This window comes from Anas platyrhynchos, chromosome 2 (genome assembly GCF_047663525.1).
Source record: "Anas platyrhynchos isolate ZD024472 breed Pekin duck chromosome 2, IASCAAS_PekinDuck_T2T, whole genome shotgun sequence".
Classification (NCBI taxonomy): Eukaryota; Metazoa; Chordata; class Aves; order Anseriformes; family Anatidae; genus Anas; species Anas platyrhynchos.
In genome coordinates, this window is record NC_092588.1 from 130,839,491 (window position 1) to 130,855,394 (window position 15,904).

Below are 15,904 nucleotides of genomic sequence, written 5' to 3' on the forward strand. Positions count from 1 at the left end.
CTCTAACTTCTACTCATCATCTTGAAAGTCAGTATGAGACATGGATATTATGACAGTATTTGAAAGGGAATTTGAGGGAGAAAGAGGGCTGAGTTATTAAACTCACTGCCATTTTGCAGATGGGAAAACAGAAGGAAAATGAGTTTCAAGCTGCTTCCTCAACCAACATGCAGTCTCTGGCAATGTATTGTTTGGATAAAATTCTGTGAAAAAAAAAAAAATCAAACAGCAATATTTCAAATATTTATCTTCAGTTGCAAGAACATGGGGGAAAAACAAAACAAAACAAAACACAAATGATCAAAAAGCTACTTTTTTCCCTCATTATTCCAATCTTTCATGAGCACATCCTATCACTTTAAGTAGCTCCCAGGGAAAGCAAATACTTTCAATGCCAAGATCGAGCCCAAGGGAATTTTTTCAGGGGAGCTTTATTGACTAATAGCAATAAAAGGATAGTAAAAACACTTATACAAATTGTGTACAGAGAAGTGAAATAAACCTCATGCATCTTATAGAACTAGAGAAAAATAAACAAGCTTTACTTAACTAGTGAGATTTGACTTCAAACTAGTTTTGCGACTGGCATAAAACAGCATGACTTGTTGCCTAGGTGGATCAGTGGTACAATCCGATAAGTGAGTTCACTTTAATTGGAAACTAAAGTTTGTGTAATTTCTTGAAAGAATAAAAGAAAAAAAAATCCTTTTTCTGTTGGAAAACTGGATTTCATCCCTGTATTTGGAACATACAGTTCCTAGAAGGATTAAAATACAAGGCAAGTCTGCTGCTAATAGTATAGTGCGCTGTCTGGCTTTTTGCAAAAACTAAGGTGAGTGTAATATGATCTTTACAAGACCGTATTTAGCTTTTCAAGGAACAAAGTGACATGTTAAATGATTAAACAAGGGAAGCCTGTAAGTGCAATACTGAATAACTGCCTAAAATGGGCACAATTCTCCTCTTGCTTGTACCCAGGCAACCATAGCAACTTTCAGATGATACCAATACACATACAATTAGATTCATCCTGTGCAGTGAAAGTTGCAAACACCCCTTGCCATAACGTTGATGCTGCAGGAAAAAACAAACAAACAAACAAAAAAACTGTGATTTATTTGCTTGTACGTAAGTTAGAAAATTAACAGAATATGACATCTAGAACAAAAAATGTCAAAATCTTGTTCATATTGCAGTTCCACTTGTGTTGCAGAGAGTCTCCTGTTTGTATATACACTGTTCCCTCTTAAAAGCATGAATGTAATTTGATTGTGTAGTTACAGCACTCTTGGTAAAATTACTTGCTAGAAATATATTGGGGAATAAATTCTTCCCAAAAGGAATAGCTTTGTTTATGCCAGCCTCGCAACAACAAAAAGATACAGAAAGAATGCAGACATTGACTCTGGGCTATATTGTTCTTTGGGTACATCACAATTTTACACTTCCTTAAGTTCTGCCAATAATTTTGACCATATTGAGTTCTTCACATATTTATTTGTCTATTTTTGAATTTTCTCCATATGACAGTTTAGCATGTAAGCATGCATTTGTCATATCAATGCCTAGCAACAATTAATTCACACAGAGTTCTTTTCGGGTTTTAATGACTATTATTCGTTATGCATGTAGGGAGTCGGACTTTTAAAGTACTATTTATTTTCAATCCCATATCCCATCTACTCTATTCCAAAAAGATGACTTCTGATGGCTCAGATTAATTAAGAGTCTTCCCTCCAATTCCCCTTTTCCTTTTTTTTTTTCCACCTCTCTCTCCAGGTTTCCTTTGAGGATCTTAAGATAATTAATACAAAAGAAAATAAATCGCATTTTGAAATATGGTAAGTACCCCTTCAGCAGAGCTAATTAAATGCAAAGACTATACTAAATAAGCTTGCCCAGGTGTTTCATTGAATGAAATAAATTTGTTTAAACATTATCTTCTGTAGGAAGGATTATATTGCTTCACCATCTTTGTGCATCTAAATTCATCTCAGGGCTTATCAAATTTGCTGAGTGCATGTCTGCATTTTAAAGGGTTTGTGTCATGTTAACAGAGGCTCTCAATGAAAACAGAAATGCCTCTATGTATCAGACATGTTTTATTCCTAGAAGCACAATCTGATTAAAAAAAAAAAAAAAAAAAAAGGGTTATTGAAGTTGCTAAGTAGAGTTCACGTTTCACGGTTTTAGAACTATGACATTAAGGGGCTCTTCTCTTGCTTATTTAAGCAGTAGAGGAAGGAGCATCTAAATCCTTCTGTTATAGTGTCTACCTGAGTCATAGATAACAATGTTTAACTGCATTTTCAGGGGCACTGGTCTCCAGTCTAGAGAATACAGGGATGAAATCAAACCTGCATTATAACCCAAGCTAAGGTCCTCAGTGACATACTGCAGAAATGAGGATGCTCACATGGAGTTGGGATTCTGCTCCATGGAAGGCAAGGTAGGTACAAGGCTGGGCTCTCCCACAACTCCATGGGAATCCCACTTCTCACCATCCTAGAACACGCACATGTCTCTTGTCTATTTTCAAGGACTTATTACATTGCATTAGCAGAGAACTTCACATTTTATTGGATGGCCAGCCATGGTACAGCACAACTTGCGCTCAGAAGTACTGACTTGTAAGACTATGGTAAGCCTAGAAAGCAGGTTATGAAATTTTAGAGGGTAATTGCAGCGTGGTGCTACACAATAATAAAGCAGGATTAGTTTGTTAATTAAGTAGATTTACTGGGGTGGGAGGTAGTGTTAGGAGGTGTTATACAGCTAGCTACTTTCCCAGCACTGTGCAGCACGTGCAATTTCAAAGCACTGACATAATCACTGCTGCACTGCTACAGCTGGACTCAGTGATGTACTTAATTATTTCTAATAAGTGTCATCCAGATATACAGAGCTGACATTTTGTATATCAGTGTAGCATCACAATTAATATGTGCATGTATAAGTACCTTTCAGCATAACTTGATCTCCATTCTATCATTTACAGACAAGCCATCAGGTAATGACACAGTTAAGCAGCATTGTTCAAAGCTGTATCCCAACTCAAACCCATGCCAAATCTTTCAGATAATAGCAACTTATGACTAACATCAGTCTTCTTTGTTGACAATTGGCATACTGGTTTGTATCTCAGAGAGTGGTTTGTCATTGGCCATGGAGGTATTTGAAAAATATGTACAAAAGTCACTATAATTCTGTTAAAAGACAGACAACAATATGTGAATTTATTTTCAAACATGCCCATGTGTGAATTAGGTGAGCAAAAGTTATATTTGTACAAACTATGTACAAGCATGCCATGCATATCTCTTTTTGGAGTTGAAAATTAAGGGCCTGCATGGATTACACATAGATCATCTCCATTAATGCATCTAGGCCTCACTTCATGATATTAAGCCCTAATTTATCTGAAACAAATATATTCTTCCAAAGGATGCCAGCCCTTTATGAAACTTTTGAAACCATTGTTAGAATTAAGTAATTTTATTCATGTAATGGCAAACTCACTATATGTGATGTTTAACCAACAATAAAGCTGAAATGTGTTGAAATTCTTGTTCAGAGATTTATGTTGTTTATGAGATAGAAACATGGAAGTAGTAATCTGTTAATGAGGTATTTTAGAATGAACACTTCAGTTGTTGTGATTAGTTATAAATGTCTCACATTGTCACCTTTTCTAGGCATTTCCAATTACAGTGAAGAATAAATCTGTGCCTGAAGATCCTGGGTATCCCCAAGCAATACACAAGTATTGTCAGAAGACCAGCCATGCTCAGTGCAAACAGTTTAATACTTTTCAAATCTGTTTTAGGCAAGCCAAGGTCACTCTGTCACTACTCCATCATTTGAACTCCGGATGTATGAACTCAGGAAAATAAACAAGGTTTGTTTTACTTATTATATGTTTACTGAGCAAAAAATTCAAGGCTTGTCTCTTTCCCTTGCAAACAGCTCCACTTCCAACAAGGAGTTAAGGTAACAGTTGAATTTAATTCCATCTTTTGGAAGTGTTTGGTGATGTCTAAGCTAAGACATCTTCCATTTCTACAAAGCAATTAGGCCAGTGTCCCTCTACCCAACTTCTCAAACAAAGTATTGTTTCAAAGTTGTTATTTTATAAAACAAGGCCCTATCTTGCTGCCCATCACCTTGGTTAGTCGCTCCAACAAGGAAGGACCAAGTGCTTACACAAATACTGCCCCATTTTATTCCTTTTGAAAGCTGAGGCCAGTCTCACTGTAGTAGAATTTTCTGCTCATACTTTAGATTGTAAGATTAGCCCAGTTCTGTAAGCATCCTAAGCACCACCTGAAAGGTGCCAAGCAAAGCACACACCCATCAGCTTCAGCGGAAACAAAATCTGTCCTTCATATACAGACATGACTCCTGAAGATCAAAGTCCAGATGAACTGAAACTCCTAGACATTTCATGCAGCTTCCTTTGGAGCCACACAGAAGTCTCCTTGTTGTCTTCAACACTGTAGTATCAGGCCCTACATCCCAGAAAGGCATGATATTGCAAGGTGCCGAGTGCCTTGAATTTTGACGTGGAGTTTAAAGGGCTTGGTATTTTACAAAGTCAAACTGAAATAGTCCTTTTCTAATATATTCCGCTAAGGTGCTGAAGTGAGCTCACAAGCAAATGAAAAGAATTTGATTTCCTCACTACTTGAGGGCTCTCAACCATGTCCCTCATAAATAAATGATTTTTTTGTTCACTGCATCTTATGTTTTGCCCTCAAAGAAATTTGGCACAATATCTAATGAAAAGAATAATTGAATAGCACTTGGTGTAACTACTGAGTATAACTTAGATACCACATCACTGAACACAGTACAAATATCAGGGACCTAATGTTCTGTAAATTAATTGAAGTAGAAAGTCCATGTTCACAATTCATCCTGATGAACTTGAGGAAAATCCCAAGAGAGTAAATACTAATTGAGACAGGTTTTTTTCTCCTCCCACACTATTGAGTAGTGAATTTTATATACTGTTCCAGAAGTTAAGTCTGTGCCTTACAGGATTCTGCTTTATACCTATCATCTGTCCACAGTAGGTTTCAAATTTTATTAATCATTTGGTATTTATATAGCTATTATTGTACTGTAATCCCTACACACTCTTATGCTGATGTAAGCCAAAGTAACATCATGCAAGCTGCCCCGCAGCAAAACCAGTGTCTGTGGAAGTATCCAGAGGCTCATCCTTGGGTCATAAAGATATCACTTTGTCTGCCAGAAAAATGCTGCCAACTTTAGGGTGAATGTGCCTACTGTTCAACAGTGCTCAGCAACACAACCCAGCAATGTGGAACAGGAAATGAGTGAAAAAAGACCACGTCTAATTGATATTTAGATATGGTAGGATGTAATTACTCATGCTGGAATTCATTCAAAACATCAGCACTGTCAATGCTCCCTTATATATATATAAAAAAAAAAAAAAAAAAAAAAAAAAAAAAGTACAATCAGTTCTTTACTGTCCACAAACAGAGAAGACTTCAGTTTGGCAGCTGATGGTTAATAAATTTGGTTTAATACATGTTTTCATGTTTTTCACATCATTAAGTCATAGTGTCTTAATCCCACCTCTCAACAAATAAAGTGGAAACTGAAACAAATAGCAAGTGATACTTAGAAGCTTAGCAGCACTAGACAAGTTTAAAGTTAATTGTCAATGTTGCCTGATTATGCTAATTTTCACAGCACTGCTGAGGGACAGTTAAATAACACAACCTCTTTACAAATGATGAGGCAAGAGAAAGTTGTTAGGAAACTCCCCTTTAGAACTAACAGCAAAACTGGGATATACAGGGTATTATTTGTTTGTGTTAAATGTGCTGACATGATTTGAAACTTGCACCAAATATTTCATATGATCTGTGCAAGCTTGGCCAGGAAATGATTATGAAAGAAGAAAGAAGTCAAGTAATAGTTTATTTCTAAAGAAAGCTATCCTTCATCTTAAGCACAGTAGATATCATCTTTTCAGCCTGAAAAAGATATAGTAGATATCATCTACTATAAGATATTCAGTAGATATCATCTTTTCAGGTATGATCATGTCAAAGGATCACGTCTCAAGAGCTGGAATTTGGGCCCAAGAAACTTGAAAAGTAGGAGTTGCCAACATAGGTCTTTAACAACAGCAGGACAATCAGGGTTGATGCTGAATTAAAATTCATGGTAGCCAACCAAACAAGTGAAATGGCCATTAGTACCAATGAAAGTAAGTTAATGTAGACCTACATGACCAGATGAATGCCATAGCCTGGTGAAACTATGGAACCAAAACACATCTTTTCCACTAAACTACAACATTAGTGGCTTTGCAGGCCGCAGAACCACAAGTACTGCACTTGGCACACTGAAAGAACTATTTGGGAGGCAGGCCCCAGTGCAGACAGCAGGCCTTCTGACTCACTTATGGTCACAGTGATAACAGGTGGAAGAAGTGAATAGATCCAGGAATACAGGACATTTTAACATTAAAAACACACACACACACACACACACACAGAAAAACAAACAAAAAAAAAACAAACAGGATCTTTGTTATAGCCATCTGTCTTTGAACAGTCCACTTAATAGCTGATCTCAAATCTCTGTGCCTTCATTTAAGCCCCTTTGATGGGCACAAACTGTGATGGACACTTTTGTCTATACTTATTTACTGAAGACTTAACAACAGTTGCTTAGTAGTAGTTGTAATGTTTTTATATTTAAAATACTACCAATTGTGAAGGGTATTTACAGCTGTTTTTGTTGTTTGTTTTGCCTAAATCTTCAGATTCTGGAACTCTGTGAGTAGTTTCAACTCTGAAAGCACTTCTAATTCCTCATAGCTGTGAAAAAGAGCTCAAGAATACAATCCCAGGAAACTCAAGCAGATAAAATTCTTGAAGCTTCCTAGTTTCTGCTCACTTCTAAAAAATACTATTTTTAAACTGTTATTTTTTTTTTGTGTGTGTCTGTATTTTGAGCTCCTAGGGTGGGTAATGCAGTCCTTAATTTTACTTTTTTATAAAATGGGAGCCTTGTACATACATACACACCTCTGAACATAAGCACATGAATACAGAGACGGAGGTAGCTTGACATTCTAGCCTAGTCCCAGTCAATAAATCCTGATTCAAGTTCTAAAACACAAGAAACCCCATTTGCTAATGCAAATCTGCAAGCATTGCTAATGCAATCCCTTGCATCACCCCACTGGCACAAAGCAATCACATCACCCTGCTGATCCCACATATAGATGTATAATGGATGCTGTACCACATATATAGGACTTTGATGCCGGAAACAAGCTCAAAAAAAAGCATTTCATACAACTGAAAATAAAGCATTTGTTGATTAAATTTGGTGAAGCACAATAAAAGCCCAGCTTCTTAGCACTTTCAGATCACACTACTTATGCGTAAGATGATTTTGCTTCCACACACTTAAAGTTGTTGGCTGCAGATATATAGGCAGACTGGACATATATACAATGTCATATTTTAGGAAAAGAGAACAACAGAAGTTAAAAAAAAAAAAAAAATCTGAAAACCAGCTTTGATTCTACAGTTTGTAAGACAGCCTCTTCCTTTATGCAATGGTTAATATTAATGTTGAAATCTTTCATTTTTACTGATTTCAGTGATGACAAGGTCTAGTCCTGCATTACTTAGCATCTCCTTTCCCTTAAATGAGTAGAGTAGACAATGCTAGAACATACCTTCCCTGTTTTAACATCATCTTTTTTGTCAAACTGTCATCAGGGATCTGACACTCCCCTGCCCCACAGAAGAATGGAATAAAACAACACAAATATTATACTCTGACAGTATCAATTAAATCGTATCTCCATCCTCTCTTTAGAATTGTGTCTGGTGTAAGCAGTTCAAAATGATAAAAATTACTTCTAATCAATAATTGTATTTCACCACAGCAACAGCAGGTGACAAACATGCCATTAACAATATTTACCAGCAATATCTTTCAAGAACTATCACATCTGCATAAACAATTTTGTAACATTCTTTTTGTGTGTGTGTATCTGCTCATGTTTTGAAACATGGGGTTCTTTCTAACATCCTATATTGGTTGACTATAGCATTTTACAAAAATACTTCAGTAAGAAAGAAAATTAAGGCAACTCACTGTTAGAAGGTGATCAACTTGATTCTTCCATGGTTGATATTTTCATTCTTTATACCATATTAGTTTATGAGCTAATACGGACTGCATGGTCTATGAAGTAAAGGAGAAAACTTCTGTTTTTGCTCTCTCCTAGAGCTTCTAAAATTGGTCACTTGCTGTGATAAACTTGGTATCCTACTGCCCTGACATCTTAAAATAAGCCAGCCCTGCAAATGCAGATCAGTATGTATTTGCGAGGAATATGGTGACAAAGCAGTCACGCTCTTTCTGTAAGTTGTAAATCTGTTTCGTTTTCTTTTTAATGTCACTCAGAGGAGTGGATGGGCTGAAGATCACAAAAACAGGGCCATTGCTTCCCTTCTCGGCCAGCTCACTCCAGTGTTCCAGGCACAATTCATACTGACCTTTATGCCCAGAAATCAATGTGAAGCATCAGTTGTGTTTGACTCACCATTAAAAGTGTTTTTTCATTTGTTTTTTTTCATTACGCAAGAACACAAAGCTGATGCTCCAAGGACTCATGGTTCCTGCCTCCTTAGCACCCTTTCCATCCAGCACCAACACCACTGCACAAACTCAGGTCTCTTGATGCATAACATCAGCCTCTTAAGTACATGTTTTTATTCAGAAAGAAGGCAGAAGGTACGAAAAACATCGTCAAAGCCTTAGTTGTTTACACCCACATGGATTTTTCTTAGTGGGCATTTAGACACAAGTTCTTCTTGAGCAGCACAGTCAAAGCCAGGTAGCAACCATCTTGCTTACACAAAAATCACTGACATTTATACAGGAAAAAAACAGCATTACCACCTAGCTATTAGCCAGAAGTAGGTTCATGCTACTGTTACTGGCTATCCCTTTGTACATTATCTTTGTAAATTACCTTCTTTGTTACAAAATGTAATGAGACTGATTGCAGAAGCAAAATAAGCAGTACACAGTCAAAACCAGGTAAGACTGACTTTGAAGGAAAACAAAACAAGGAAAATTACAAAAATTACAACTGTGAAAGTCTGGGTTATATTTTTTGTTCCTAAAACAAATAAAACTTTATTTTTCCAAACCATTGTTCCCTATTTTCTACTGCTAAGAACACCTACGTGGCATAACACCATATTCATAGATGTTTATCCTCTACTGCTATTATCTGTATGCTGAGGTGGAAGTCAATGCACAGTACAGTCTAGGAGCCTGAATGGAGTTATTATGAGGCTGTAAGAATTTGGTGTCGCCTTTGTAATCCTAGCATTCAGTATTGGCCATTATGGCTTTGCAACAGACAGAATTAGCCAGCCCATATAGTACATCCCATTGTCTCCCTGAGACTTGGTGGGTGCTTAGATCTAGGCTGTTCATGGATATAACAGAGCTAAACTGGAGTGGAAATACCTAAATTTCTTCCTTGCATACGTCATTAGCTCTGCATCTGTGGAATATTGTCCAGGCTGCAACAGATACATCTATTCAAATGTGTCTTGGTTTGCAGCTGACTGTTGCTTTTTGACATGTCCCATCAAATAGCCAATAATGATGTATTTTCAGCATCCCTAAAACTACTTCCTATGTCTCTCAATTACTCGCCCCCAGCAGAACGGCTGCAGTTATTAGCTTTTGCTTTGCTATGTCATTCATGTTATTCTAGTGCCATGTGAAGTATGACTTCCTGCCATTTATTTGGTAATGGCAGCTAGCTGCCTTTTCCCCCAGAGGCTTTTTTATCCCCAAACCTACTAGATTATTTGCTGGCCAGAAGTATGATTGTTCTTCACTGTCAGTGAATTCATCAGTTTCTTTTGGTTCTGTGCACAGCCAGCAGTACAGGTACTGGAAGTCCTTAGTAACCATTAAATGACTGCAGAACAATTTAGAGGTACTTTCAAAACACCAAATCCAAGCAGTACATAACACACTACCCAACATCAACAAAAAATACAGCCTAGAAACATGCCTTGGGATTTTTTTTATTATTATTTTATTATTATTATTTTTTGATAAACTGGGATTATAGTCCTATCTTGAAATACAATTCCATGTTAACATATATATAGCAATGGTGCAAACAGAGCATGCAGATTTTATTCGTTTTTGTGAAGAATGAGCAATGCTTAAGTTGATTTGCTTGGATTCAGCCAGAACTAAAGCTCACTGAAATTCACCCTTCTTTGTGTTATTTCTATTCACAAGAAGAAAAATCACAATTTTGCAGATTTGGTTGTTCAGCCTCCATTAAATTGGTTATTGAAAGAATCTTTGATACGTTCAGGGATATCACAGATTACTAACCTGGAGTTTACTGTTTGGTGGGGGGGAATTGAGGAGATTTGTTTTCTTTCCTTGCTGGAGGTTTACAAAGCACTAACAAACAAACAAGAGCTGAAGTCAGGACAGCAAACAGTCAAAGCATGGAGGAAGCAGGAGCATGTATTTATGCAGCCCCATGGTCTGGCCTACTTCATTTTTCCCTTTACTGTTTTGTGTACACTCACTTTCTAAATTGTGCAATTAGAGGATGCTCTACCAGTATTAGAGCCAAGCCGTACTGTTTTACTGAGCAAGGCAGTTCACATGGGGCAGGCTATATCATGACTGTTGGTCCCTTACCAGCAAAGAGATGTGGATGCCTTCAATATCCTGGTCTAGGTGTAGCTCCGCAGTTCTAGCACTGCCTAATGGACCATAGGGTCCTGTGACCAAGCAAATTCACTGTTATAGAGTATGTCACCATAATAGGATTTGGAAACAGAGGAATTTCCCAGTTCTGATCTACCTGTGACAAAAAGAGCCCTACAGTTCAGAGGAATGGCAATGAGCCATTTAATTGTGTGTCAAATACTATTATTGTATTTCTGTCCTAAACACACAGGCATGATATTGGGTTAGATGCAGAAAGCACTAATACTGCATTATGTTGTCAAGGAAGGATTGCTCAGCATTCAGATGGCAAGGTATACAATAAAAACTAAATTTAAAAGGATAATGTGATGAGGAGAGCTAGAGAAAGCTCTATGAACAGATTAATAGAAAACTATTTGGAAGAATTTGTATTAAATGTAACATCCATATGGATATTCGCTTTCTTCAATACCATTGCAGGCAATATTCTCTTCTCAAACTCTTTCAGCTAAAAATATTCTACTTCTGTTTGATCTATTTCAGATTAGATGGTAGGAAAAAAGTTCAAAGTACATTTTCTGTATTATGATGGCAACTTTTTGAGGAATTCTATGGTACAACGATTTAGGAAAGAGAAAACATCCTCTAGCATATGGGAGAATGAAATGCCTCTGATTTACTGGGTATAAACTTGTAAATAAAGGTAGAAGGAAAGCACTGCTGGACTGTCTATCACAGCTGTTTAGTTTCCAGTCTATCCTCATGCTAACACATATTCTATTTATGCTCTGCTTCTAAAATCAGGTTTACAGTCTGCAGACTAACATGAAAACAACATAGATATAATTACAGCCTTTACAAAAGAACATAAATCACTACTCGTAACAGTAATCATTTTTCCTACATTTTGTTGGAGGCAAGTCAGCAATGTAGATAATAATCATTAAATAAAAGAAAAACAAATCTGTCTTTCCAATAGGTATAGCATAGATAAAAAACAAACAAACAAACAACAACAACAAAAAACAACACAGAAATGAGAAAAAAAATATTGTGACAACTCTTTGTAACAAAGATAGTTAGGGGAAAACAATCAAAAAACAACAGGAAGCAATTCAGATACCTTTTGGAGGCAGTAAATGACCCCCTAAGTTGCATACTTTTGAGGATTCACACATATATCCAATTCACACAGAAATCAATGTAAAGCTCTAACTGTACTTCCTGTGGTTCACTGATCCAGAGAACTTCAGCATGCCTCTTACAGAAAGCAAAGACAGGCTAATACTTCTACCTAGGAGCCCATAGCTTAAAAATCAACTATTAACAAAATGGATATGTATTTTTAAAATGTTTTCTTACTTTCTTTTTCATATTTTGTTGAAATAAGTGTTCTAGACCTCAATTTGAGTCTTACTACATGTAAAGAAAGAAATCCCAGTTTAACCTCTAGCACCACATAAAATAATTGTCACATCATAAAACCTCACACCAACAGCACTTGCTATTTCATGGGATAAGGCCATATATGTTTCCAAAAAGCAGCAAAATTTGCCTTCACTTTCAACATATATAATGTGTGCATACCATAGAACAAGACTCACTCTCGGAGCCATAGGTAGCTTGCTCACACCCAGAGCCAGCCCAGGAGCTTCAAGCATTTCCAGAGTGGTACCAAGGGAATAGGAGCTGGTAAGTGCTGCTGAACAAGCACCTCTAATTGAAGCTAATTAAAAGCCAAGCTAAATTAAGAGGCTCAGATAGTGAAGTAGGGGGAGGTTAAGTCATATTAAAGGTGATGGAACTTTTTTTCTATTCCTTAAAATGTTCTACTTTATAATGCTTCAAGGGATAAAAAAATCTGCTTTTTCCTTGGCAAATGATTTCAGCAGTTAATTATTATTCTGGGTAGAATTTTTTACCTTATCTTTGCTGTGTATTTTTTTTTTTTTTTTTTGTCTTCAATATCTTCTTGTCAGCCTTTTGGAGACCCTTTTACAGATGAAATTAACCCAAACACAATTTGATTTTATTTTGATATATACCTATATACCTAGAAACTCTACTTCTGGGCAAAGTCCCTATATAGTTATGCAAGTGGAATACAGCACTTGAATTCAGGGCACCTCGTCCAATGAACTGAGCACAATTGCTCCTGTGTCTAAAAGGTACAGCATTAATTAAGCAAAAGGTTTGAGCTGGCCATAAAATAATCCATGAACTAGAAACTCCCTGGCGTGGCTCTGTTACAGACTTCAATAAAATGAATGAATTTTCTTCCAGTCAGGAAAACGTACCGCCTCCATGCACTGGACCAGTAGCGAGAGGGGAGGGTGATAGGATGAAGATCTGTCCCCTGAGTGATAATTAAAGCACTTCTCTGCTGTCTAGGATGCCTGCAGAAATTGGGGTGTTAATGCTGAACATCAGCAGTATCTGTGAACAGCTACAGCTCCTTGGCAGCAGAGGGCTCCTGCATCCCAACACACCATCTGGTGCTATCAGCAAGCTGGTGCAGACCATAGCCACACCTTGTCCTTGTTGGTGCTCCTGGGGCTGGTTATAATGGAAAGGCCATGCAAACATGAAAACAACATTAGAAAGCTGAAGTTTGCTATACTTAACTGCAGAAGAACAAGATTAATATTGCCTGTCACTAGCATTTTACCACTGTGGCTTTGGTAAGGCTTTGACACAGCTGCACATGATCCTCTAACCCGTACTCAAGGGAGATGTGCTGGGAGGGAGCAGGCTGCCATAGGATGAGAGCAAAACTGGTTAGAAATACCCCCAGGAGCTCTCTGGCATCCTCAGGGAGGGTGTTTTGCACAGGGTTCCTCAGGGTTATGGGCCATAGGTCTGTACCTCAACCTAAGCCATGTCAGCAGCTGTCATAGCCTGAGGGGACTCAGCTCTCTTAGATGATGTGCAAGAAAATTCTACACATGAAAACTGGGGAAATGGTGGGGGTTTTGTGTGTGCAGCAGAATTTAAAAGAAGGAATAAAAAATGTTTTTGCAAATTGTTTTTGTGTTCTCTGGTTTGGCTGGTGCATTTTATGGCTACCAGCACACCCAGCAGTCCCTGACTGCAGAAACAGGGAGTCCTTGTAATTCCATAGCAGTGTTTCAAGTGTAGCATATTTTAGGAGCCTGATTATATTCTGCTTGGGACTGCAGCCTCTAGTATGGTACAGATGTGGAAAAGCATGTACAGGCCTTAAGGCTACCTTAGCCCAATTCTCCACGGACTGCAAATTACGCTCCTTACAGGGCACAGCACTGAGTCTCACCCACGTGTCCCAAGGCATCTGGTTAGTGTTTAAAACTAAAATTAAGACGAAACCTGATTAATCATCTCCCACTGGATTTATTCCCTCATTTTGATGATTCAGAACAGTTCCAGCAACTGCAGCCGGAACAGCGAGGTGGAAATAGGCAGCATCTTCCTTGTTCAAATGAGACTGTGGGTTTGGTCTCCTGAAGCAGCTGGTATTTCTGAACTTAAAAATAAAACATGATGCCATGAAAAATGTGCTCATGCCACATTACTTGATAGCTTTTCCATCACTCTATGAATACAAGATGTACTTTCAGCCCATTTACACCTTTGTGGCCTGGTAATGAAAGTCTATGTGAAGAAAAAAACAGAGTAGCTAAGCCCAGAAGCTAGTCATTATTCTTTTTGTCAGTGGCTGCATCTCAGTGAACTTTATAAGTAATTCATGATACTCTTTTTTTTTTTTTTTTTTTTCTTTCCTTACTCTACAGTTTTCTTATTCCACTGTCCACTGAGACTGCGATTCCTTGTTGGGCTTTACAAAGAGTCAATGGTTGACCAAGAAGGGACAAAGGAGGTTTGTGACTCTGTGTTGAACTGAGGGGCTATTACATTTTTAACTAAGTTTGAGAGGAGGAAAATGTCATCTAGGAACAAAAGGAGCATACTCAATCCATATGTCAAAGCCTAATAAATCTTGTCTTTGATTTGGTGATTTGTGAATAGATCAGTTAAATGGATGTTACATTCCTGAATGAACCCTTGTAGTTTTTATCAGTTTGTGACACGAACATGCTTTCCTGAGTCCTGAAACCAGGGGTTTGGGAAGCACATTCCGACAGAGCTGTTAAGTCCACTTTCATTTCCTTTTCCCAAAGAGCCCGTGTTAGAAATGGTCTTCAGATAAAAACAGAGATTAGGACTCCACACTTCTACACAGCCGTAAGTGAAGCCTGTCAGCAAATGAACTAGTCTGGAGTCACACAGCTGGAGAAAATGTAAAAATTCTAGACAAAAGCTTTTCATTTGGAGCATTGCACTGATGTATTTCTGGCAGATAAGAACACTTCCAGTGCTGTGGGCCATTTCTTTCCTCCCTTGGACTTTCTGTAGGCCAGAGGCCAGGTGTATTCTTCTTCCTGCCACCTTCAGAAAGGCACTAGCCACGGATCTGGGAGGAGCCACATGCCGTCCGAGCACCCAGCTCTGGTTCACCTTCACAGAGTTGCACTGTGAAGAAGAAAGCAGCTGCTCCTCCATGGCATGTTGCCCTTTGGGAGGTGGCAGGCTGCCAGAAAGCCCAGAGGAGAGCAGCAGTGCCAGGATCAGCATTGCTTCCACTTCATGTGATCTTGACAGAGGTTTCCTGAAACCAAATGAGGGTACAACTGTCCCAAAAGAAATATTTTGTTCAGAACAGTACCTATGCTCCTCTCACCATCCCAGGTTCTCCTTAGTCTCTGCTGGCGATCACACATCTCGAAAGCAGGGAAGATTGCAGTTCGTAGCAGCTGTTAACTCTCTGTCTTCCACTTTTCTCCCCTAGATGAGCAAAACACCAGCCTCCTCCTCATCTGAGAGCTGAAGTTAATACAGTGCACAGATACCTGCACACTGCAGTGACAAATACAGAGGGAGTTAACTTTAATTGTGCCTATTTATGTGACTGTGCTTGCATACATGATGGCATTAACAACACCTGGACTCTGTAGCTCCAAAAAGTTGTCACAGGAAGCAACGTGAAGTTCAGGCAGCTCCCATAAGGAGCAAGTTGATCAGGACACCATGGAATACAGTTTAGTCTCACGCTGCTTTTACATGGGGCTCTTCCCAATGTCCAGGCACCAGGAAA